Source organism: Cydia splendana, chromosome 6 (assembly GCF_910591565.1).
Source record: "Cydia splendana chromosome 6, ilCydSple1.2, whole genome shotgun sequence".
NCBI lineage: Eukaryota > Metazoa > Arthropoda > Insecta > Lepidoptera > Tortricidae > Cydia > Cydia splendana.
The window spans coordinates 16,106,022-16,131,728 of NC_085965.1; the positions used below are offsets into that span (position 1 = coordinate 16,106,022).

The 25,707-nt window shown below is 37.8% G+C and overlaps 1 protein-coding gene across 1 annotated transcript in view; it reads right to left on the minus strand.

Annotated features, from left to right (window-relative positions):
• LOC134791727 (allatostatin-A receptor) overlaps positions 1-25,246 on the minus strand; it is a 157,827-nt gene extending 132,581 nt beyond the window's left edge. The window contains exon 1 of the mRNA XM_063762852.1: positions 24,957-25,246. The gene's annotated coding sequence lies outside the window, so the exon portion shown is untranslated. The remainder of the gene's footprint in view (positions 1-24,956) is intronic.
• Between the last annotated feature and the right edge of the window lie 461 nt (positions 25,247-25,707).

Consider the following 25,707-nt stretch of genomic DNA (forward strand, 5'->3'; position numbering starts at 1 on the left):
ACCCTGACTTTGTTATGTTCATCTGCCTGTTTGTCTGTATGTCACAGGTGAATAATAGTTTATCAACAAATTTCAACATGCGGCAGTAAGTACTACAGATGCCCGGAATAGTGAATTTGGCCGAATATCGAATACCAAATATTCGGCCCCTCTCTCGGCCGAATACCGAATATTCGGCATGACATGCGAACATTTTGAGTCACAATTATTATGAAAACTGTTCGCCAACAAAGCACAACGTTTGCTAAGATATATTTTTATGTTGAACAGATTTAATGAATTTAGTTAGAGTCAATCAAATCAGACCCATGACAATAATAAAATATTTTGTAATCAACAAATGCTCAAAAACGTGCCTTCGTATTTAACTACTTTCCAAGAATACATTTAAAATATTAAATATATGTACCTAGTTTTAGGTTATTTTTTTGTGTAATTTTTCATTTTAGGTAGATGCAACAGATTGTTTATTGTATATTACTATTTAAATTCACAATTGTACCTTAACAGCTAAAGCGGTCCAGATTGGGAGAATAGTAGGCAACATTCGGCCGAATACCGAATAGTTGCCGAATATTCGTGGCATCTCTAATAAGTAGTACTTAACTTAACTTATTTTTAATATATCTTTTTGTACAATAAAGAGTTTACTACTACTACTACTTAAATCTTAATCCATAATAAGTGAAATGATTCTGAATAACTTTGATAGTAATTATGGTTCCGGTTGGAACAACTCGGGTACACAGCACTAACAAGGGAAAAGGAATTGAACTATCAGTCCCTAAAACGTATTAACACATTCACTGCCCCCGACGCACATGTGCGTCCACAGTCATACAAGTTTGTTCCTAGGCCACGCCCCCTGGCAGTGAATGTGTTAAATTAACGTTATGTACCTATTAATAAAGTCAGAAATTATGCAAAATTGACCCCTGTATCTTTGAAACTAAGTTAAAAATCAAGTGGGAAATATATACCATCTGCCCTATACAGGCTGAAGACAGTCTACAGTAACAACCAGAACAAACAATGGATGAAACCCACAAACTCTGTTAATGCGAAATTCTACTTTAGTTATATCAATACACTTCATTAAGGTGGTGGTACTAGTTCTCGACATGCTAATGCCCAATAGATGACACCCTGCTGTCACCTCTATTGACAATGACTAAAGTTTCAAGATGGCATGTACTGGGACCGCGTCGAGCACCAGTACCACCACCTTATATCAACAACATTTTAAAACATTATAAACCCGCCTGATATACAATTTGGACAGTTTTATTACGCAAAAGTACTTAACACATTAATATACTTTAGTCAAACGAGCTTCAATGCGTAAACAAGAATCTTCGCGTTTCATAAAAATGTTTTATAGCTCAATGAGATTACAGAATTTGTATTAACTATATCCGGTCCGTCTGTTTTTTTTTTTGCTAACTAGCTTTACGGCTCGATTCGGAAAATTAATAAGATTTCTACTAGACTTCAACAAGTTACGATATGGATAATCTAAATATATAAACGTGAAAGACCTGACTGACTGACTGACTGACTTAAATCAACGCACAGCCCAAACCGCTGGGACTAGAAAGTCCAAATTTGGCAACTAGATTCCTTATAAGGTCTAGGGGTCCACTAAGAAAGGATTTTTCAAAATTCATCCCCTAAAGGAATGAAATGGGGGTCCAAAGTTTGTATGGGGAAACAAGATTAGTTAGACTATTTTATTCCAAATTTCACAGGAGTATTCCTAAAGATAAATGAGTAAAGACGTGTTTCAGGTTTTTTGAAAATTGAACCCCTAAGAGGGGGAAAAGTCCCCAATAGGGTTGATATCTCAAAATATCAATATGGGTATCGTTTTCATAGTATTTTGAGACGCTAATAACAAAAATGGCATCAACATTAAAATTAACGTAGCCGAAGTGAACAATCATCCCCCTGGTGGGGGTGCAATGGGGTTGAAATTTCAAAATATCAATATGGGTATCATTTCCATGGTTTTGTGGGACGCTAATTACAAAAATCGGATCAAAATTAAAATATAACGTAGCCGACGTGAACTATGGCCCCTGGTGGGGAATGCTAATTACGAAGATAGCATAGACGGTTGTAACATACATGCTGATTTACAGCCACACGTGATCCAGACTTTTGAGAATGCAATGCCTTAAAGTAAATTTTTTTAGCTATTAGCTCAGAGAAAATTTCACTAATACCTACAATGGCTGTTGAATCGTTGGATATTGATGGGACCATGTTGGCTCACACCGTAGTACCTATAATTGGAGATGGAGCCTGTCAGGCCGCGTAGCCAAGATGCCAATCGCTTACTCTCCGTAGCGATCGAAACGCAACTGTCACTGTCGCGCTAATATGGAAGAGTGATAGAGAGACATAATGCTTTTCGTTGTCGAAGCGATAGCGATTGTAACCTTGGCTAGGCCGGCTGTTTCGCGCCATCTCCTATCTTCTGTATGATACGCAGGTGATGGCCAGGGAGGTGCGCGAGCAAATCGTTAGTCACGTGGTGGCCAACTGGGAGGAGTTTGTTATTATGTCTCATTAACAGTAACGGTGATAATTACTCCAGCTCCGTTGAATACTGCCTTGAAATGTCGCGCCCGTTTACTTACGGTAGTCTCTGCGAGTTGGTAGCGGCAGGACAACTGTTTCCGTGGGTTTTCGAAGTTTACCGCAACAATGAGCTATATATGAGAGTTGGTACTGTGGGTAATCCGGGGTGGGCCGACTAAGATTTTCAAGTGATTTGTCTAGCGGTCATTTTGACGTATATATTCGCAGTGAATTACTCGTAAGACCCACAATATCAGAGCCCCCTTCTTCACTCCTCTCTGTGGTTGCCAAGAAGATTACCACGAGAAGGAATGAGGAGATTACCACCCCATTTAGAATCAGACTCATCATTATCTCTTACCGCTACCAAAACAGTTACTAAAAAACGCCGTGCCAGGTTCACGAATACTACACGGAACAAACAACTAAAAGCTGCCGCAAGTAAATATATGCAAAACAAATCATCAGATCACCAAGCTGCCGTAAGCAATTACCAGAGAAGCAGTAGCTAGGTATCAGCATCAGCAAACCCACCCCGAGGTAAACCGTGACACCTCCGCTAGGTATCAGCAAACCCACCCCGAGGTAAACCGTGACACCTCCGCTAGGTATCAGCAAATCACACACACTGATACACTTCATCCATCTAAAACTACGCACCATTTTGCAATTCTCTCTCAAGTTGCCGTTTAATGTCGTCCGAAAAACTGTCCTTATATTTTTCCCAGAGACTTAACGGGTCAGTAAGTTGACAAAAAACTAACATTATTATGAAAAGTTCACGCAGCTTGAAGGGAGAATCGCACAACGCAGCTTCCTCTAAAGTTGAGTCCCAATGTTTATCGTCCTCTAGCAATCCAAGGGAGAACCACTAATGTAGTGTATAAGGAGGTGCTATAGGTACAAAAGGCTACAACTACATAAATAAAAAATATAAATTAAAAGGTGTTAGGTACAAAACGTACATTAGATTATATTAAATAAGTCGAGCTCGATTAATCGATATAATTACAATTGGTGTCTTCAAGTCAAGAGTGAAAACTGTGAATACGCTTTTACTGAAATAGTGAGCTACACCTTCGTAGGGTTGCAAATAGAAAAAAAACCAAATGTTTTTTTTCAAATTTATGAAAAAAAAACCTGGCACCATGGTTTTTTTTCTAAATTAGGTTTTTTTTTTCAGATGAACAAAAATATGCCACAATAACGGTTTTTCGTGATTTATTTGTATATGTAACTTAAAACTAAGTAATTTTTGGGGAATCCCTGAATTCCCCGATGCGGCGACGAGAGGCGTTGGTGTTGCCAACAGTAAATTGCGATAACTACCACTACAGATTTCATTTATGTTGTTATTAATCAAAGTTGTTAAATTAAATTGGTTTAATGGTTAACATAAACTGACATAAAGTCTAAAACAAGTAAAACAACCGTATAAAAGTATTAACTGCCTTGCAAATTTTGAGTTTTCATACTTTTGAAAAAAAAACGTACTCCAGAAAAAAAACGTTTTTTTTTCACGGTTTTTTTTCATGTTTTTTCTCAAGTCAGAAAAAAAACCGTTTTTTTACAACCCTACACCTTCGGCCTTGTCATCACTTTCCAGCAGGTGAGACTAACGTCAGTCACTGTTCAGTCCGTAAAAAAAAAAACAAAATTAAAAAAAACTCTCCTGCGTGTGCGAAGCCGCGGGCAAAAGCTAGTTTAAAGATATTTGTAAGATAGATATGTCAAATTTGACGTTTCCGCGATTCTGGAGGTCCTCCTGAACGATTTCGACAAGTTATGACTTAGATATCCAAGTCACATCTAGGCGATATCTAATGTAGATCTAGTTGATCTCTAAATCGTCTCAAGATCTTGTGATTATCTCGAAATCCGAATAGGCCTGATAGTAAAATTCGTATTTTGCATAAACTAAAATCTAAAGCAATCATGTAGGTAGCAGTGACGTATAGCGGCGACAAACAAACCGTATGCAAGCTGGGCCATATTTACCTTTTGCTTCAAGGGCGGGGATCAAATAGCTAAAAATAGGTGAGCCCATGGGAAATAACATCTATATCCAATTATACACCGTGCGTCCAAATAATCTAATAAACTTAATTAGGATTGCAAGTTGTTTGAGTGTAAGAATATAAAGCAAATAGAAGAAAAACTGACGAAACAAATTGGTTTTGATTATAGTTCGGCAGATAAAACTTATCTCTATCAATAATACATAATAAATTGTAATCCTTCAAAACTAAACAATATAATGTATTCTAAATTTGGCCCCTGTGGCATGGTGCCGCCTATGCTGTCAGCATTTCTCCACTGGATCGCAATGCGTTGACGAGGATGCTGCCAGATCTGACACGGGTTACGTCGATCAGCCGTTTAGCCAAATTTCGGTTCGCCGCTGAACCCCATGAACCGAGGGTCTCGACGCCATAAGCAAAAAAGCTGTAATTTGGCGTTGAGACTACTGTATTTCCATCTCTTGAGGGTTAGGGAGGGTGCCGCTCTGTCAGCCGCGCCTGCCTTGTTCATGGTACCGTGGAGATGGGACAGTGCCAGCGTGTCAGCGCACCCGTTCCAAACTCCACGGAATTCGGAAAAACTTACTCTTAAAACTGTCAGAATACGTCTGTAAGGTATGTCGGATTCATAAGGCCCACAGTGTATAAGTAGAGCATCAAAACTTTTCTGTTTGTAGCCAGTTAAATGAGAAAAAGTTTAACTACAGCTACAGCGATGGTGGATTTGAATTTAAATAGGTTTTTATAGTTACATTAACTATAATACAACTTGCGACAGTGTAACATTTATTTCGTTGCTAACTTAAAATTATTACATCAGTCAGCTTACTACGAAATACTAAATATAACCTAATATTTTTTTCAAGAATTATGTCTTTTGAAATAAAATAGGTAAATCATCCTCCGTACAACATTTATTAGACCCTTGCCAAAACTAACCACCTACACAACCATTTGGAAGAGCAAGTGGTAAAACGAAAATAAAGTTTTTGGATATTTTACCTATCTTCAAAGCAATAAAAATGAACGCACGGACGGTATCGTGATAGCGCGACAGGATTATGTATGTACTTAATAGCACTTTATTGCGCACTCACCTAAAAGGCTATCAAGAAGAGATTTTTCAGCGATTACTCGTATTATGTAGTCTCGTTATCTCTGGTATTGTATTATGTAGCATATTAGTTAGGAAACCAATTTACGACATAAGCAACAACGCGATTACAACAGCGAAAACAACTACGGTAGAACGGGGTTACTTTCAAATGCAGGGGCGACTTTAAAATTCTAGTTTTTAAGCCATAATATATATTTATGCGAGATTTTTTACAGTGAATATGAATATAATTATAGTAATCTAACTAGTTACAGGAACATTTTCAGTAAATAATGGATAATGGTAATTCTATGGCCGTTTTAAATCTATCAAAGTAACCCCAAATTTTCCAAAGTCACCCCGGTCTACGGTACTTAAAAACATATAATTACTCTTTTGCTTCGTACAGTCAGCAGCAGAAGCAGCTAAGCGAGCCAGGTGTTAAAAATGATCTTGACGCGACTTTATTGTTAAGAGAATAAGCGCGTGTCAAGGTAATTTTGAACACCTCGCCCGCTTAGCTAATTCTGCTGCTGACTGTACAAACGTGCAGTTCAAAATTATCTGAACTTAATTGTTAAGGAAATAAAACATGTGTGTTTACTGTGTCAATTGTACTTAAAGTTTCCAGGTTAAATAATTATGTGATGATAACTACACTGCACCTCTGAAGGGACTTTATCTATTCTAGTATTTCTAGTAGGTCAAAAGCTTACGGAAATTCTGTTAAAATTATATTTTTATAGGTAATGTTTAAAAAACATGACATCACTATTTATATACAATAAAAGTCTTTCTGTCTGGGGGGGAGCCGGCAGGCCTCGTCGGCGATGGCGGGATGGCTTGGACTCCTTCTTGAGAGGCTGGCCAGATATAGCACTGAACAGGGACGACAGGAAGGAGAGGGGGAGGCCTTTGCCCAGCAGTGGGACACAGTGGGCTCTGTATAATAATAATAATAAAAGTCTGCTCAAAATATATGGATGGATATGATCTGTCAGTTTCAAAAGTGACATTTCTCTAACCAGAAAAATAACTTTTGTTATATAGATCATAGCCATCATAAAATATCAAGTCCATAACCTGTTATTACAATCAGAATACATCTCCTTGTTCTACAACTCGCTGCCCCAATATTACAGGGTTCTATGTTACATTTTCAAGATAGTTGAAATTCGACTTAATGTCACTATGACAATGTTCAAATTTCAGTTCGATAAAAGTGAAACATAGAACCCTGTAATACTGAGCCAGCAAAATGTTCCATATTATTTTTTATGGATAATTCATTTGCTTCTGTTAACCCTTTCCAAACAGATTGTCCTACTTTCTAAACTCGGCCCACAATTGGATAGGTGCTGACAATAGTACCTACATTTACCATTGTGCGTAAAATCATAAATTAAATTTCAGTTCGTGTAATTTTGTCCTTATATTCTTCTTTAAAATTAATTTCATTGATATTTCCAGTGACGAAAATGTTATTTAATTGCCAGTATTCGAAAGGAAGTATAAGCTTTGGTGTTTTCATCAATACGCTTTGATGTTTTTAGGATTAATTCCGTTATTATTACATTAGTTCCCCGGGGCTATTGACGAAGAAACTATTTTACTCCTTTCTTCCCAATAAAGGAAGTATCGAAGGTCGATAAATCTCTTATAATACTTGTTTGCCCTCATTTATAATAAGGCCCGTATATAATATCGAAAGGGTTAGCTAAAGTTTCGTATCGTAAGAACTGCGACCCTCCTTCCCCTAGAAACTTACTGCTTACAGAAAAGTAGGTATAGGTTACGTTATAACTGCGACCCCTACAGTAAATAACTGTTTTTAAAAAAGTAGGTTTAGGTTACGTTAGAACTGCTACCCCCCGTAGAAACGTAGGTACCTTTATTTATTAACAACAAATTCGGAATATCGTTATTCGGAATTTAAAAAATAGGAATTACGTCAAATCGGAATTCAAGATTTCGGAATTATGACAATTCGGAATTCGTGATATCAAAAATCGTAAATGTTAAATTCGGTGTTTCTCCCTATCGGAATTGTTATATTCGGAATTATGTGGTTCGGAATTTAAAAAATCGTCGGTTTTACTATTCGGAAATATAAAACTTCGTGATTTTCATCGTTCGGTAATTATGACAATCGGAATTTTGATGGGTCGAGCATTTAAAAATCGGAATAATAAAAATCTATATTTTAAAATTCGGCATAAAATATTTCGGAATTATGTAGTGTACCCTGTTTAAAGATACAGGTATTCCATAGTTTTAATTATTTTATTCGTAAAATTAGGACACAAATTAGCGACAATTAACGATACGACACGATTACGGACCTTATTTGAGGAGCATAACAAATTTTCATAATATTAAAGCCCTCAATAAAAGGTACTTTGTATTCGTAATGTTCAGGCCTTATTGATTTCTTCCGCATCAACAAGGAAGACTATTATTGACAGCCATTATCCCACTTAATGACCCAACCCTTCTAAGGCGTAAATAACAGAGTGAGTGAAAGATTCATCCGTTTCAGCGCAGATATACAGGATGTAACAAAAATTGTAGTGATGCGTTTAAGGGTATATTCGGTATAAATAAATAATAATAAAATTATAGGACAATTTTACACAGATCGACCTAGTCCCACAGTAAGCTCAAAGGTGACATTTGGGTGGCGACTGCAGCAGCATTAGATACTCTGTTGCAACGTTACTGCTGCGGCAAGGTCAATTTTCGTGATAAAATGATGTGACTGATTTCCATTCTCAGCTGAAATGCAGCAATGAACGTCACTCAATTTACAAAAAAAATTCAATGTAATCTTGATGACCCTAGGGAGAGGGGGCACCATGGTCTAGAAATACTCAGGGCATCAAAATATCTTAATCCGGCACTGGTCGTTTGCGGAGTCAAACGATTTGGGACTCGCATTTTATACGCATTACCATGCCTTTTCGAAAAAAAACTAATCATCGCGAAAGTCTCGCAACGCATTGAGGTTACAGGGGGCACGTGGTCTTCCTCAGGCTCTAGCCAGGCAGGCCGCTTCGCTTTCGCTCGCGCGCGTATACCTTACTGTATCGTCCGATATACAACTACTACTCTGTCGTTTAAATCCTTAGAGAATATAACCAACGGAGACGCCATGTCTATAATTTTCGGTAGAAAATAGTCTGCCGTTTTTTGCGCATTGGCCGCCTATTTTCGACTAACGGGAACGCCTGTTAATGACCACACCGTTTGGTTATATTCTCTAAGTTTAAATCACGTGTAAAATTTGAATAAGGGCGAAAAAAACTATTGATTTTGGAGTGTAGTTTTATTTAGTGGTACCTTATCGTAAAATATTTTATCTGGACTTCAGTCCTCTGGCATATCCATTTGTCAACTATACTTCAAGTTCCGCCTCCAGGGGAGAGGGAGAGAAATTAGGATTAGAAATTAGCCGCTTACTGACACAGACCGAATTCCACGCGGGCGGAGCCGCGGGCACAGCTAGTCACTACATATCACATTATGGCTGCGATACATTACGCAACCCCGCAGTGTCAGGGAGCCGGCCGCGGAACTTAAGAGCCCATCAATTGACGTGCACACTAGCGCCACTGCTAAATAATCAAGTGGCGCTAGTGTGCACGTTGATGGGCTCTTAAATAAATTTTATATGTGGACAGCCATATACATCACATCTTAAAGTATATTCAGTAATGAAGACGGGCTAACCCTAGAATAAAAATTGACCTTTTCACTTTCATACCAACCCAAACCTAGCATTTTACAAATGCTTAGAAAATCAACTGGCAAAAAAGCTGAGCCCGATAACGATATAGAGTAAATTGTCTTAAATATTTCTTCTAAAAATCCCGTCTAACCTAGTAAAACCTAGCTCGGCCAAAATTGGCACAATCCGGCAAAATATAATTCTTCGTGTTTACGCCATACTGCCACACTTGACCGCTTTTTCTAATAAATCACTTTCCTTTTATTATTAATTTCCTCATTTCTCTCGCTTCTGGGGATTTTATCGTTACTTCAATAAACGTATTCTTTATTGGGGGCGTTTTCATTTATTTCTTATTTGACAGGTACGTTGTAATCGTTTCCGGATGGAAGCCAAAATGTATAACAATTTGAAAATAATTCGGATATTTAGGGTATTTAAGATATTTTCTTAATATAAAATTTCTTTGTATTGTGGTATTTATTTTTATTTTCGATATTTGTTTACGTTTCCTTGCCCCTCTTTTTGATAATACATTAATTTGAAATGATTGATTTGATACGGTGTATCTATATTTACTTTAAGGATTTTTCCTTATTAGCAATGAACACATTGAGTATAGAGTACCTATTTATTGAGTACTAGCTGTGCCCGCGGCTCCGCCCGCGTGGAATTCGGTCTGTGTCAGTAAGCGGCTAATTTCTAATCCTAATTTCTCTCCCTCTCCCCTGCAGGCGGAACTTGAAGTAAAGTTGACAGATGGATATGCTAGAGGACTGTAGTCCAGATAAAATATTTTACAATTAGGTACCACTAAATAAAACTACACTCCAAAGTCAATAGTTTTTTCGCCCTTATTCAAATTTTACACGTGATTTAAACGACAGAGTAGTAGGTGTATATCGGACGATACAGTAAGCCGTAAGGTATACGCGCGCGAGCGAAAGCGAAGCGGCCTGCCTGGCTAGACCGCCACTCACCGTAGTCTTCTTCAGATTCCTGAGGAAGAACACGTGCCCCTTGTAACCTCAATGCGTTGCGAGACTTTCGGGAATGATTCGATTATTTTCGGGAATGCATGGTAATGCGTATAAAATGTAAGTCCCAAATCGTTTGACTCCGCAAACGACCAGTGCCGGATTAAGATATTTTGATGCCCTAAGCATTTCTAGACCATGGTGCCCCCTCTCCCTAGGGTCATCAAGATTACATTGCATTTTTTTGGTAAATTGAGTGACGTTCATTGCCGCATTACAGCTAAGAATGGAAATTAATCACATAATTTTATCACGACAATTGACAGTGCCGCAGCAGTAACGTTGCAACAGAGTACCTAATGCTGCTGCAGTCACCACCCGAATGTCACCTTTATCATATCAAAGAAAGTTATTGAAAACGCGAGCGAAGCGAGCGCGAAAATTTTTCGATATAAAAACGCATTTTTATAGACAGTTGTACATTTTTACTTTTAGTAATGGAAATCAGTCACATCATTTTATCACGAAAATTGACAGTGCTGCAGCAGTAACGTTGCAACAGAGTAATACTGCTGCAGTCGCCATAGCTTAGAAAGTGATTGAAAACGCGAGCGAAGCGAGCGCGAAATTTTTTCGATATAAATAGGCAATTTGATAGACAGTTGTACATTTTTACTTTTAGTATGGAAATCAGTCACATCATTTTATCACAAAAATTGACAGTGCTGCAGCAGCAACGTTGCAACAGAGTAATGCTGCTGCAGTCGACATATGTTAGAAAGTTATTGAAAACGCGAGCGAAGCGAGCGCGAAAATTTTTCGATATATTATTAATTTATTAAATCAACATAATTATTTAATTATTTTTGTTGATATCCGTGTCTTCTAAACTAAGAGTTAATATGGCAAAATCTTTCCTCGGTGGCTTATTCATGTCAGAACGTATTAAATTCAGCGCCATCTGTTAGTTTACCAGGGTACTCAATAGTGGTAGCACATATTTGAAAAAAATTTGCCCCTCCTTCCTTTAAGTAATATATAAGCGCCATAAGATTCAGGGGCAAACTTTAGTCAATCGAGTGTTGTGGCTACCCCCCCTTTTAGGGGTTGCATTTTTATAGCCTATAACCTGGCCGGGGATTTTCTGGACAGATTAGTAAAGTTTTCATCAAAATCCGTTCAGCCGTTTTCACGTGATGCGCGTTCAAATAAACAGACAAACAGATAAACAGATAAACAGATAAACAGATAAACAGATAAACAGATAAACAGATATACAGACAAACAGACAAAAATTCTAAAAACTTTTGGAACGTGTTCTGTTATCGATTCTAAGTATCCCCAGCCAACTTTTTTTCAAATATCTTCCATGTACAGACTTTCGACCGTCTTCAGCTTTATTATATGTATATAGATTTCTGAACTATTATCTTTTGGCATCGTACTTACCTACTATTCACTTACATTGTAAATCTTACAATGTTTTTATTACTTACTCGCTCAATCGAATCGTAACTGAGACCTGAGATTAGGACTTATCAATATCAAATTAACGCGGTATATTTTACAAAGGTTCCAAAAGAAATGCGATAAATCTTAAACAGTTTTCGTCAATACATCGTCCTCTCCTGCCTGCTGCCTGCGTAAAGTATATAGCCACATCTCAAAAATTATGATAATTGGAGATTAAATCTTAATTAAAAATAATAAAGTTACCTTTCCAATAATCATAAATTTTGAGATGTGGCCGTATAGCAGGCAGGGAACGACATTCACTTATTTTTTATTTCATTTCGACAGTTCGTAGCAACCATAACTCTAAGACTGAGTGAAGTAACGACATATCTTTAAATTTTACGATTATCGAGTCAGAGCGACTGAAAGTTGAGCCTAATGCTTAATAAAATGGGCGCATAAAAAAATATTTGCTACAAGAAACGGCATCCAAAAGATACTCGTAATTTCTGACTGAGATTTTTATCACATAGAAATATGTTGCCAGTTTATATTGGTATTTTAAGTAAATATGTTAGAACAATCAAGTATTTTTTTAAGCGGACTACAAACTCGGATAGATAGAACTCGATACGAAAGCTACGAAACAGCTTGCAAAAAAGCTTGCTTTGCAGCTTGAAAAAATAATTAACAGCTCTAACGACAGCTAAAACGTAATTCATTTAAAAATCTTTGACTTATTTATATTTTAAATTAGTCTCTAAAAATGGTCGTTATTTATGTTTTTTACTACGCAGTAACAGTGTTACTAAATGAAAGAAAAACTCTGCAAGTCACAAAAAATTTACAAACTGGACTTTTAGGGGTTCGTAGGTAGATCATGACTGCATGTCTTCCATGCTTACTCCCGGATTCACTAATTTCGAAATTTCATTACTTAATTTATATGCAGATAGAATATTTATCCGATATCCCACCCACCACGTATAACAATCGAGGATAGTGGACGGCCGTTTTTACAAACGTAGTCCCCATATCAGTCCCCATATACATTCCTGGATATTGACATTATGGAAAATATTTTTACATAATATATGAACCATAAGTATGCCCGTTCGTTTGACTATTTTCGTTTTTTTGATTATTACTCGCATAAGAATTAGGAGTATAAAACAAATTCCATATAAATTTTATAATACGGCAACCAACCAAGAGAAAATATTTTCTATAATTAATGTCCAGAGAGGAAAATGGGGACTACGTTTGTATGAAGAAGCGGTCACGTGACGTCGTCCCCTTTTGTCTTAAATGACAGAGCAGTTTGAGATTTTTTGTGCCAGGAACCGGTAAATAATTAAACGCGTTTATTTCATCGTGAATGTGTATATTATAAAATATAAATATGTACCTCCTTACTTATCTATATAGACATGTGCCACCACCAAGTGACTAATGTAACGAACGTAAGCAACTATTTATTTATTAGAAAGTACGGAACCAAAGCGCGAGTAGTCACAGCTCTCATTAAAGTTCCTGTTATGCCACCAAAGGGGCAGGCGACTCTTATTTTTTTGGCAAACTTCAGTTATGACGCTCCTCCCGCATCTTTAAATTTATACTTTTATAGCACCCTTCGGTGTCAAAATAACTGTCAAAAGTTGAGCTGAAACAACTAACTTGATTCATTATTAAAACTGGATGTCAAGAGTTCGAGTGGTATTCTACGAGTACATCCATATATAAATCTTAGACGCCGTCCATTGTCAGTCGGGTGAAAATTTATTGATTTTGTTTTGTACCACGACGGTCGCAAAGTGTACGACCCTGATAGGAAGTAGTCACATTTCAAATGTTTTTATTTGATTTTTTTTTGTATGTTGTGTAACCTAATTTCAGAGGTGTCAAACGAAGCAACACAAGCAAAGATATCAGCACAGATAAAGTACATACAAACCAATAAAAAGCTAGCCGGCGCTAAAGTTTTAATAAATAATTAAAAGTAAGTTTTTAATATTTATAGGTGATACGCTTGGATTGTTTTCTCCCGGTATTTAAGGACACGAGAAATTCTCTAACGAGACAACTTTTTCAAACAAGACAGTTAAGTAGGTACAGTAAAGGGCCATAAAGTTTGCACATCGGAATTTCGGCTTCGTAGAGCGTTGTCTCTTTCATTCTCGTTGCCTCCAATATTCTCTTTCTAAATACCGATGTGCAAACTTTATGGCCCTTTACTGTACTTAATGGAAAATAAGGCTGAGTCGACATTAGGTATTTATTTATACCTAATTAGGGCGAGCGAAGCGAGCCCTATCACTAATCGACGAACAATGCATTCTTGTGGTACACTTTACGGCAAAACTACTGCACTGTTAGGTTTGAAATTTAACATAGTAATTTAAATTCATGTCTAGATGTGTTATCAAACATAAAAATATCATTTTATAAACCTAAAAAAATAAAATAAAGTAATAACACTTTGTATTACTACTAGCGACATCTGTTGGCAAAATGATGAATTAACATTCGTGCTAATGTTAATTATTTCTTTCTCTAACAGATGGCGTTAGTAATAAATAAATAAATAAATATTGGACATTCTTATACAAATTGACTACTTAAGAAGGCTTGTGTTGTGGGTATTCAGACAATACGATACCTATGTGGTGTTTTCAAGTTCAATAATGTCGATGGCGCTTACCCCATTAACAACGATGAATTTTGGATTCAACCCACCTCGCTTCACTTGGTTTGATTCCCATTTTAGCAATTAAGTTTTTGTGAATACCTACTAGAACAATCAATCTTGCTGTATATTTACTGCGGAGGTCAATTTACTCGTATGTTTTGTGACGCTGACGATGTGATGATCAGTCATGTTGTGTTAGCAAACTTAAATCGGGTATTTTCAGTTCGAGATACAGTTTTGGCGCCATTCATTTATTACGTAAGACGATTTTGGGGTTGGAGGGGGGTCGAACATATCTTATTTTTTCTTACAAGGGGGTGGGAGGGGGTTTTCATAGTTCTTAAGTAAGATCACAAAGATGCGATATTTTTTTTAATTTCTATGAAATTATGACGTTTAAAATAATACTTCCACACTCTATGCTATCAAACACGGTGCAGAGTTAGCTTAAACGAGCTCAAGTACCTTTGTACAGGTCCAAATAAACATTCATAAAAATATTTTTTTGAAAATAAATTATATTGGTGGCTGGACGGGGTCAGCCTATTCTTATTATTTCTTACATAGGGGAGGGAGGGGGTCAAAAGCTGGCAAAAATTGTCTTACGTAATTAATGAATGGCGCCTTTAGTGTTACTATTGCTTGGCACTGCTAAAATTATAAATAAAGATAAGCATAATTAATACAAACTTCAGTGACTTAGGGCCGATACAGACGGACTACAACCCGACTGCAACTTGTATGGGAACTGCACGCCAATCGAAACGTCGGCGTGCAGTTCAGCAAAATGACCCAGTACCCTGGCAGTACCTAGTGGAACTCAGGTTTGGTGTAACAAAGGCACATTATGGTTTGGTCATCCGACTCATCTTGATGAGCACTTAGGAGAGTAGTACCCAAGATAGAGCCGATGCCGAACCCTGGCAGTACCTAGTGGAGCTCGGGTTTGATGCAACATACATAGACACACGCTGTTTTGGATATCCGACTCGTCATGATGATCACTGGGTAGATCAGTACTTTCAGTACCCAAGATAGCTGATGCTGAACCCTGACAGTGCCTAATGGAGCTCAGGTTTTATACAACATAGGCACACGCTGTTTTGGTCATGCAACTCGTCTTGATGAGAACTTAGGAAAGTAGTACCCAAGATAGAGCTGATGCTGAACCCTGGCTGAACCTAGTGGAACTCGATCAGGTTTGATGCAACATAGACATACGCTATTTTGGACATCCGACTCGTCATGATGAGCACTTGGGAGAACAGTACCCAAGATAGAACTCATGCTGAACCCTGGCAGTACCTAGTGGAACTCAGGTTTGTTGCAACATAGGCACACGCTGTTTTGGCCATCCGACTCGTCTTGATGAGCACTTAGGAGATTAGTACCCAAGATAGAGCTGATGCTAAACCCTGGCTGTACCTAGTGGAACTCAGGTTTGGTGCAACATAGGCACACGCTGTTTTGGTCATCTGACACGTCTTAATGAGAACTTGGAAGAGCAGTACCCAAGATAGAGCTGATGCTGGACTCTGGCTGTACCTAGTGGAACTGTGTGTGTTAGTTTATGTGCGGAGCAGCGTGATTACCGCCAGTAGGTGTCCAGACGGGATAGTTTTTCGATCAATTGTGTGGAGTGGACGCAAAAATAAATTCAAGAACATTGGCTCGCTGACCCAACATTATGTAGGAAAGCCAGTTGGGTTCCTTACAGAAAGTACTGTGCGACCGTGTAGGATGTAATGCACTTATGAAATTGTATATTAAGTGTGGATGATATTGGCAATTTAATTTTGTCGTCTGGACACGTTTTTAAAGGACAAAGTAAAAACTGTAACAGACAGGCGTACCGGACAGCAACCGGTTCGGTACGTTAAGGTAGAAAACCTCCGCGAGCCCTTACAAAGCTCTGCTTTTTGCTAGTTATTATAGCTGTATAAGTACTGTCAGTACTTTAACATCGAGTAAAACCATATTTGACCATGATTGCTAGATTTTTACATCATAGCCATAAATACCATGGCATAATATACATCGTGCGCCCCATAAATTCGACAGACCTTTTACTCTGAACACCAGAAACTTATTTTCGATATTAACTTGAATTACTCTTGAATCTAGATCCACGATATTTGAGAGAATTTTTCAAGCAGATGGCAAGGCAATTTTTTCGTAGAACTAATGGCCTTTGGGGTGGAAAGGTTCATGAGAATCGATTGCGAACGCGGATGCAGCAGAAAAGGGCTCTTAAGGGTTCCCCCAAATATGTCGACGCGGAATCGGCAAAACCCGATAGGAAAAAGCTTTATGTCTACGCAATAAGAGCGAAAAAGTCGTTGTTCGGCTCGGCTCGCATCGGCCGGCACCTGCCGACGTGTCGATGGCTTTTTCGCGCTTATTGCGCGGACATAAAGCTGTTTCCTATCGGATTTTGCCGAATGCGCGTCGATATATCTGGGGAGACCCTAACATCGCAGTGGCAAGATCGCAAGAACGTTGGACGAGAGCTGCGCACAACCGGTCATTGAGGAAATCCTTGGGGAAGGCCTATGTTCAGTAGGAAACTTTTATCAACTAATATGATAATGATGATGAAATTAGTAGAAAAAATTAAAATTTTGCTAGCTATGTCTCTATCACACTTGCAAATTAGGTCGATAGACAAATAAAGGATAGGCAAATAAAGGAGCTAACAAAAGAGTGATTCACGGGTACAAAGATATTTTAAAAGAGAGTGTTGCGAACGCAACCTTTATTTGTATAATACAGTAACTAAACGCAGCCGTCGGGCTCGGCTAGTATTTGGAAGCTTTTTCTAAAGCACCAATAGGAGCGCTCCACATATTATGTATCGCGGCCAATTAGAGGCACCCAAATCTTAACCACTATTTTCGGACATTCAAATTATGCAAATCACTCTTTCATCAGCCTCCATACGATTACCACACCACTTTTACATTTAACCGTTTAGTCAAGGAACCCTTGTAAAACCAGTACCTATTGAAATTATAATAGTTTACTTCAAATCGAAGCTTTTTATTTGAGTCGTCGAGATCCTGACCTGCACGGCGGCTACAGAGAGCAACTCCAGCATTACACATTCAAACGCGGGAACAGATCCTCTTTATTATTTTTTTCCATCATAGTTCGGTATAACATGTTCAGTTTCCATTATGACCACAATAATAATAGAATTTGTACGGGTATTAAGCAGCCTTTGTGAAATAGATGAATGGTTAGGACGTTGACATGGATTAACACCATAGCATTAAGATTACTCGGCCACGCGCTTCTCAGCGAGCCCGAAAGCCAGATGCTTTATGTATTTCCTTATATGATGGTGCCTGAATATCAGAAAAGTGTAGCAAAACCGAGTATCAGCAAATGAAAAACAAAATGTCGCTTACTGCTTCTCTATCGAACAATTATGAAAGCGATTTTCGTGTTTCGCGATAGGGCCTCTGTGTTCTTTTAAAACTGAGCGGTTAGAGATCTGTTGAAGGCCTGTCAACAGAAGCGCTTGAAACAAATTTCAAAGTGAAGCGCTTGTCACATGTTGAAGATTTCTCCAACAGACTGAACGGCTCCACTGTTCACTACAGAACTCACTGCCTACTGGTGCATCGTATTAAAGCATTGCACTCATCATCTTCCTCGCGTTATCCCGGCATTTTGCCACGGCTCATGGGAGCCTGGGGTCGGCTTGACAGCTAATCCCATGAATTGACGTAGGCACTAGTTTTTACTTGTCTCTATCGAACAATTATTATTGCATTGCTATAGCATTGCAAAATAGCGGGAAAATGCTGCCTGAATTCTTGAGCGCCAGGGTGCTAAAGCATAACCTTTAATATATTTACATATATTCGTGTTATTTGATAAAAGTTTATTAGGTTTTTTAATTTATCTACCTATAGAATTTTTGTTAAAATATATTTTTAGGGTTCCGTAGCTTAAATGGCAAAAACGGAACCCTTGTGTTTCATCATTTCCGTGTGTTGGTCCGTATGTCACAGTCATTTTACTCGAAGTTACATTTTAACGAAATCTGGGACAAAGTTGTATTTTGTAAGCCGTTACTTAGTACAGAAATTAAAAATTAAAATGTAATATTAAGGGGATACTCTATAGGTACACGTAAATAAAACAGTAAAATAAAACAGAAAAACGCACCTCAAACTCTAGGTTTTAAGGTAAAAATAACTTTAAGGTTATACATATAATTTTTGATTAGGTGAATACTTTTGAAAATAATACAAAATATTTTACTTAAGTACCTACATGTGTAGAATACTTTAGAAAATACTACAAAATCATTTATTTCTATTACAGGAAAAATCAGTTTTTAGTGAAAAGGCATTTTCCTTATACTTCGTTTTTTTAGCATTAGGTAAACTCCACAGAAGTAAGCGTGCTGTTTTTATCAGGCTCTTTAATTAATTAATTAATCTAATATTAATATTAAATTAATATTATATTAAAAAATAAAATTGACCGCAAAAAATGACCGATTTGGAAATTTAGTATTAACTATATTTCTTTTTTTAGGGTTCCGTACCCAAAGAATAGAAACGGGACCCTATTACTAATTCAGCATTAAAAAGAACTTTGCAGAAGTTAGCTTGTGTTTCCAAATCGGGCATTTTTTGCGGTCTAATTTTGAAGTAAATAATAAGTATTAATGCTACATTAGATTAATTAATTAGTTTCAGAGCCTGATAAAAACAGCACGCTTACTTCTACTTCTGCTTCTGCTTCTGCTTTAGTTACATAACTAGTTTTCCATAAGGCCTCGGTGAAAACTTTTCCCTAGTCAAAAGAAGTTTAAACAAAAATAATTTCTTAATAATTAGTGAAAACTAATTAGTTTTTAGGGTTCCGTAACTCAAAAGGAAAAAACGGAACCCTTATAGGATCACTCGTGCGTCTGTCTGTCCGTCTGTCCGTCTGTCACAGCCTATTTGCTCAAAAACTACTGGACCAATGAAGTTGAAATTTGGTACACATATGGAAGTCTGTGACCCAAAGACGGACATGTAATAAAAACAAATGAATTTTAAGCATAGGGGGCACTTTTAGGGGGAATTTGAGAAAATTTAAAAACAAAGTTTTGCAAACCATATCATGTTACATATTAAATGAAAGGGCTTATTTTGAGGATCTAAAATATATTTTTCTATAATTTTATATGAAATAGTTTAGAAGTTATTTAAGAAAATAGGCAAAAAATTACCATTCCCCCCCTTAAGAGCGCTATTACATTTCGGCGTTGAGCGAGTTTAGGTATTTTACGCGCTGCGGCAGGCCGTGCGAGCTCAGTATGCCGATCCCTTCTACCACACTCGCACTACAATGATGGATTAAACATTCTTGATCCTTCGCGAAGCATATTGAAATCAACCATAACAACACTAACTGTACTTAACTTTTAAAGTTCTAAAACTGTTATTTGGTAAGTACGAAAATACTAAATGCAGTGCAAATGTACATAGGGGCTGTTCATAAATTACGTCATCTATTTTTGACGATTTTTGACCTTCCCCACCCCTCAAATCATCCAAAAATCAAGCTTCGGATGAATCTGTTTCCTCCTACGTCATGTTACCATCATCCGATGTCCAGACCCCCCCCCCCCCCACTCCTCCCATTTGAAACGACGTAATTTATGAATAGCCCCATACTCGTACTTATGAAGGTATATTACTCGAAAGAAATTATAGGTACCTACTCGCTTATTTACATGTTTCGTCATTGCATTTGGTACCTATAGGTTGTAAAGTTTGTATCAACGAGGGTTTAAAAACGAACTGGTACTGAGGATCTGATGATGATTAAGGTGGTCACGGATACCAATCAACCATGTAGTAACATGATTAGGCTCGTTTGATTCGTCTCAACAAGATCTTTGACACTGAAGATACACAGGGTCTGATGATGGAGCTGGAAGGTGGCCACGGGTACCAGTCTATCATGTAACTAAACAACTTCGTGTTTGGGCTCGTTTGATTTGTCTCAACAAGATCTTTGACACTAGGTGATACTCAGAGTCTGATGATGGAGCTGGAAGGTGGTCACCGGTACCAATCAACCATGCAACTAAACCACTTCGTGTTTAGGCTCGTTTTATTCGTTTCAACAAGATCTTTGACACAAGATAGTACTCAGGGTCTGATGTTGGAGCCGGAAGGTGGTCACCGGTACCAATCAACCATGCAACTAAACCACTTCGTGTTTAGGCACGTTTTATTCATCTCAACAAGATCTTTGACACAAGGTAGTACTCAGGGTCTGATGATGGAGCGCGAAGGTGGCGACGGGTACCTGTCTATCATCATCAGCTCCATCATCAGACCCTGAGTAGTATCTTGTGTCAAACATCTTATTGCGACGAATCAAACGAGCCCAAACACGAAGTAGTTCAGTTACATGGTAGACTGGTACCCGTGGCCACAGTCCAGCTCCATCATCAGACTCTGAGTACTAACTTGTGTCAAAGATCTTGTTGCGACGAATCGAACGAAGCCAAACACGAAGTGGTTTAGTTGCATGGTTGATTGGTACCGGTGACCACCTTCCGGATCCATCATCAGACCCTCAGTACTACCTTGTGTCAAACATCTTGTTGCGACAAATCGAACGAAGCCAAACACGAAGTGGTTTAGTTGCATGGTTGATTGGTACCGGTCACCACCTTCCGGATCCATCATCAGACCCTCAGTACTACCTTGTGTCAAAGATCTTGTTGCGACAAATCAAACGAGCCTAAACACGAAGTGGTTTAGTTGCATGGTTGATTGGTACCGGTGACCACCTTCCGGCTCCATCATCAGACCCTGAGTATTATCTTGTGCCAAAGATCTTGTTGAGACGAATCAAACGAGCCCAAACACGAAGTGGTTTAGTTGCATGGTTGATTGGTACCGGTGACCACCTTCCGGCTCCATCATCAGACCCTGAGTACTATCTTAAGTCAAAGATCTTGTTGAGACGAATAAAACGAGCCTAAACACGAAGTGGTTTAGTTGCATTGTTGATTGGTACTGGTGACCACCTTCCGGCTCCATCATCAGACCCTGAGTACTATCTTAAGTCAAAGATCTTGTTGAGCCGAATCAAACGAGCCCAAACACGAAGTGGTTTAGTTGCATGGTTGATTGGTACCGGTGACCATCTTCCGGCTCCATCATCAGACCCTGAGTACTATCTTGTGTCAAAGATCTTGTTGAGATGAATAAAACGAGCCTAAACACGAAGTGGTTTAGTTGCATGGTTGATTGGTACCGGTGACCACCTTCCGGCTCCATCATCAGACCCTGAGTACTATCTTGAGTCAAATATATACATATAGAATGTCAGGTCGTTTCAAATATTTTTAATCCTGTCCGGTAGTTTATTAAACTGTACCATTATAAATTATAATACTATAAAAACAGTGCTAGGATCAAAGTCTCTCGTTGCGGTTTACACGCACACAGTATAGCGTTTTACACGGCGCCCGCCGCACACAATGATAAAAAACCTCGTCGTCGCCGTTGAAAATGTGCGGAGCCGACCGACACACGTCCTGCCTCTACAAGCTCTGCCGCGGCACTGAGCTGGCGCAGCGCGCGTCATCGGTAATATAGAGTAGTTTTCAAAAAATTGCCAAAAAATTATAGTAGAATTTCATAAACACTAATGTATACCAACGGTATAAGCAAACGTTGCAGATTGCTTGAGTATGAAAATGACTTCGATATTAAGTAGATTTTCGTAGGAATTGACACTTGTTTCGGAGAGAAAATCGAGTTCGTTTTACTTTGATTTTCTCTTTCTCAAAGGTATGTAGGAAAAATATAGTTTGATATGCCTAAAGTACAGGGTATTAGTAATACAAAATAGCCAGGTTTAGCAGAGTAAAATTCTCAACATTTCCAAATAAGAGCTCGCCATTCAGTGCTTCACGGGGTTTTTCGGAAACGACCATCAGAAAAAAAATCATTACTAATTTAATAAGTCCTTTTTCTAATATTTACAACGATATTTATAAAGATAAGAAGACGCTTTTTCTGGAACAAGTACTCATTGTTTCTAATAATGAGCGCAAAGTCCTGAATTTCGTCGACTAGTATCATCAATTTTGCATTATTTCGACTTTTCTTGTAAGAGCGCTCTTAACTCCGATACTACTGGGTCTAAAATTTTGAAAAAAATACACATAATAGTTCTTCACCTCTAGATGACAGCAAAACCTATTAGAAATCTACAGTCAAGCGTGAGTCGGACTTAAGAGAAAAAAAACGCGGTTGGGATGTTTTAGGGCACAGCCGTAATGGTTTACGTGAAACGTAGTGTGGACAGTTTTTGCGAAGGCCGAAGGCCGAGCTACGCGTACGGCCGAAGGCCCGAAGCGTCCCCCAGAGACTTTTTGAATCGCACGGCCGAAGGCCGAGGTGCGGGAGGTTAGTGCTCAAACACAGAACAATTATAGTCAAGTGTCTGAATGCGAAGGTCGACGGCCCTGAAGGCCCGGAGCCTCTGACATGTGCATGCTTCCTGCAAAGGAGATCGTCGATTTTGTTCTATCTTTTGTTAAGCGATTGGGCCCGATACCTATAGATTACTGGAAAAACGTATAAGAAGTCTGCAATTAAGTGTGAGCCGGACTGAAGAATAAGAATTGCGGATAAGCTCTATCAGGGCCACAACCGCAATTGTTTACGTGAAGCGTGGTGTGGACAGCTAGTGCGAAGGTCGAAGGCCAAGCTCTGCGTTGGGCCGAAGGCCTGAAGCATCCGAGAGAGGTGTGCCTCCACGTAAGAGCTAAGGATGAGCTGTAGGAGGTTAGTGCTCAAACAGAACAAATAATTGGTTTAAGTACGAGTAGCTAAATGAGAAGGCTGAACTACCGAATATCAGAGGGTCTATCGCGAACACCGAAGTTCGCAAATTGCGGAGATTTCTCTTTTACTCCAATGAAACCGTAATAAGAATGACAGAGAGAAATGCCAGCAATTTGCGAACTTCGATTTTCGCGGTTATAGCCCTGTTATCTTGAAATAACAGAGATACACATAACCAATGCAAAAAAAATGTAGGCACTATGCTTAACATAATACTTAACACAAAATTAAAAAAATATATTGCATAACTATCCTTTGATGGTTCAGTTAAAAAACACGGAAAAGCCGGGGCGTGCCCCTACCCAGCCGTGTGTGGAACAATTGAATGAACAGTTGAATGTACTTAAGAACTTCGCTTTGCTCGCTCGTTCGAAAATGTGTGCAGTACGGAACCCTTAGGACGCGAGTTTGACTCGCACTTGACCGGTTTTTTTTAATATAATAAATGTTTTAGAGCTTAACTGAAAAATGCCAGTTAAAATTAATTTTTAACAAGGTGTTTTGAAAAACTAGTGAAAACGCGTTTTCATTAAGGCTTTACGAAAACCTGGAGTTTTAATTAGGGAATACGCGTATTCATTTAAAATGAGGTTTTATGGTAGCATATTTATAAATATTTGCAGCCAACGTAGGTCTTATTATTAGTTACGCTATAAAGATCCGAATTCGATCCGAAGAAAAAATTATCGAAACGAAAATCCAAAAAAATGTGTCCCCCTTAACATCTGAACCGGGTATATAGAAAAAAATTCACGAAAGTTGTTTCAAATGAACAGTTGCGCCATTAATGAGTTTTTCAAAATAAAACCTTTTTATTAAAAGGACGTAAGTGCCGTAAAGGTACGCCCATTTGCTTGTTGAGCTTTTTCATATCGTATGAAGTTACAAAACCCACCAAAAAAAATATTAACATACATTTTAATGAAAACGTTATCCATATTACAAATGTTAGTAATATAGGTAGTTATAGGATGTAAAGGATAGGATTTTTAATTTTTAATTTAAAATTTATTCCTATTCTGAAATTGAAATTTTAAAACGTGTGTAATGAAAATATAAAAAAACTTGGATATCATAAAAAAAAGAGTGGCCTTCCTTGTACTTTTTCATCTCTTGTAGGCTAAATTTATCATTAAGTTTCGCAAAACTCTTACACAACTTTTGCCATTATAAAAACGTATTTCATTTGTAATGGACTCGTTTGGTATATGTACAATTGTACATATAATGTATTTAATAAGATATCAAAATATCAACAATATAAAAAATCGACTATCGTACTAATAACGACATTCGAGAAAATATCATGTCAATAAAATTTTATCGCTAAAACTCAAACAAATTTATAGCAAATATTTATAATAATAATATTAATTATTATATACCTTAATCAAATATATATATATTTTTTTATATTGTAAAAAATAATTGAAATGACTTTAAACATAAATAATCGCCTTAAGTTTAAATTTAGGTACTTAAAAATTTAATTAAACTTAGTAGAGAAAACTTGAATCACTTACATTACGTCGTAAAGTTGCGACCCAACGGCCAAATCAAACGAAAGCAGTTCTTGAAACACTTATCCACTCTTTAAAAAAGTTTACATTTTAGTCTTAAACACACACTATAAGTAACAAAACAAACGCATCAGTCACTTACAAAATTAAAACGGGGTGCTTTTATTTCTTGCAAAACAGTAACGTAAGTTTTTGTAACGTATTCGAAATTTAATCTAGGGTTTTATTTTTAAATATGGAACGCGTCCCGAGACTCGGATCGTTGGGCGTTACGCAGCGTACGCTCGCGACGAGTTCCTGGCGATGACTGAACTGAATCCAGCCGCCACTTTAGGCTGGAGCGACATTTGATTTTCCAAGCTTTCTTATTGATAGATTGAAACTTTTTTAGGTTTTAATGGTCCTTCCTTTTTATGGTAGTTAAAAGACCCAATAGCAAATATTTGGTTTATACACTACCTACTTATAGATGGTCAAGCAAATCTTGTCAGTGGAAAAAGGTGCGAAATTCAAATTTTCTATAAGACGATATTCCTTCGCGCCTACATTTTTCAAATATGCCGCCTTTTTCTACGGACAAGATCTGCTTGACCAACTATATATATTTTTCACAGAATTCATTAACATTATTTTTCTTCCTGCCCTTAGCACAGGCCACGTTTTTATTTTCTTTAATGCTTCCTATTTAAACTTAATCCACTAACTTAAATAACAGGTTACGAATTAGATCTCGATCAGTTATAGATTTGATCGA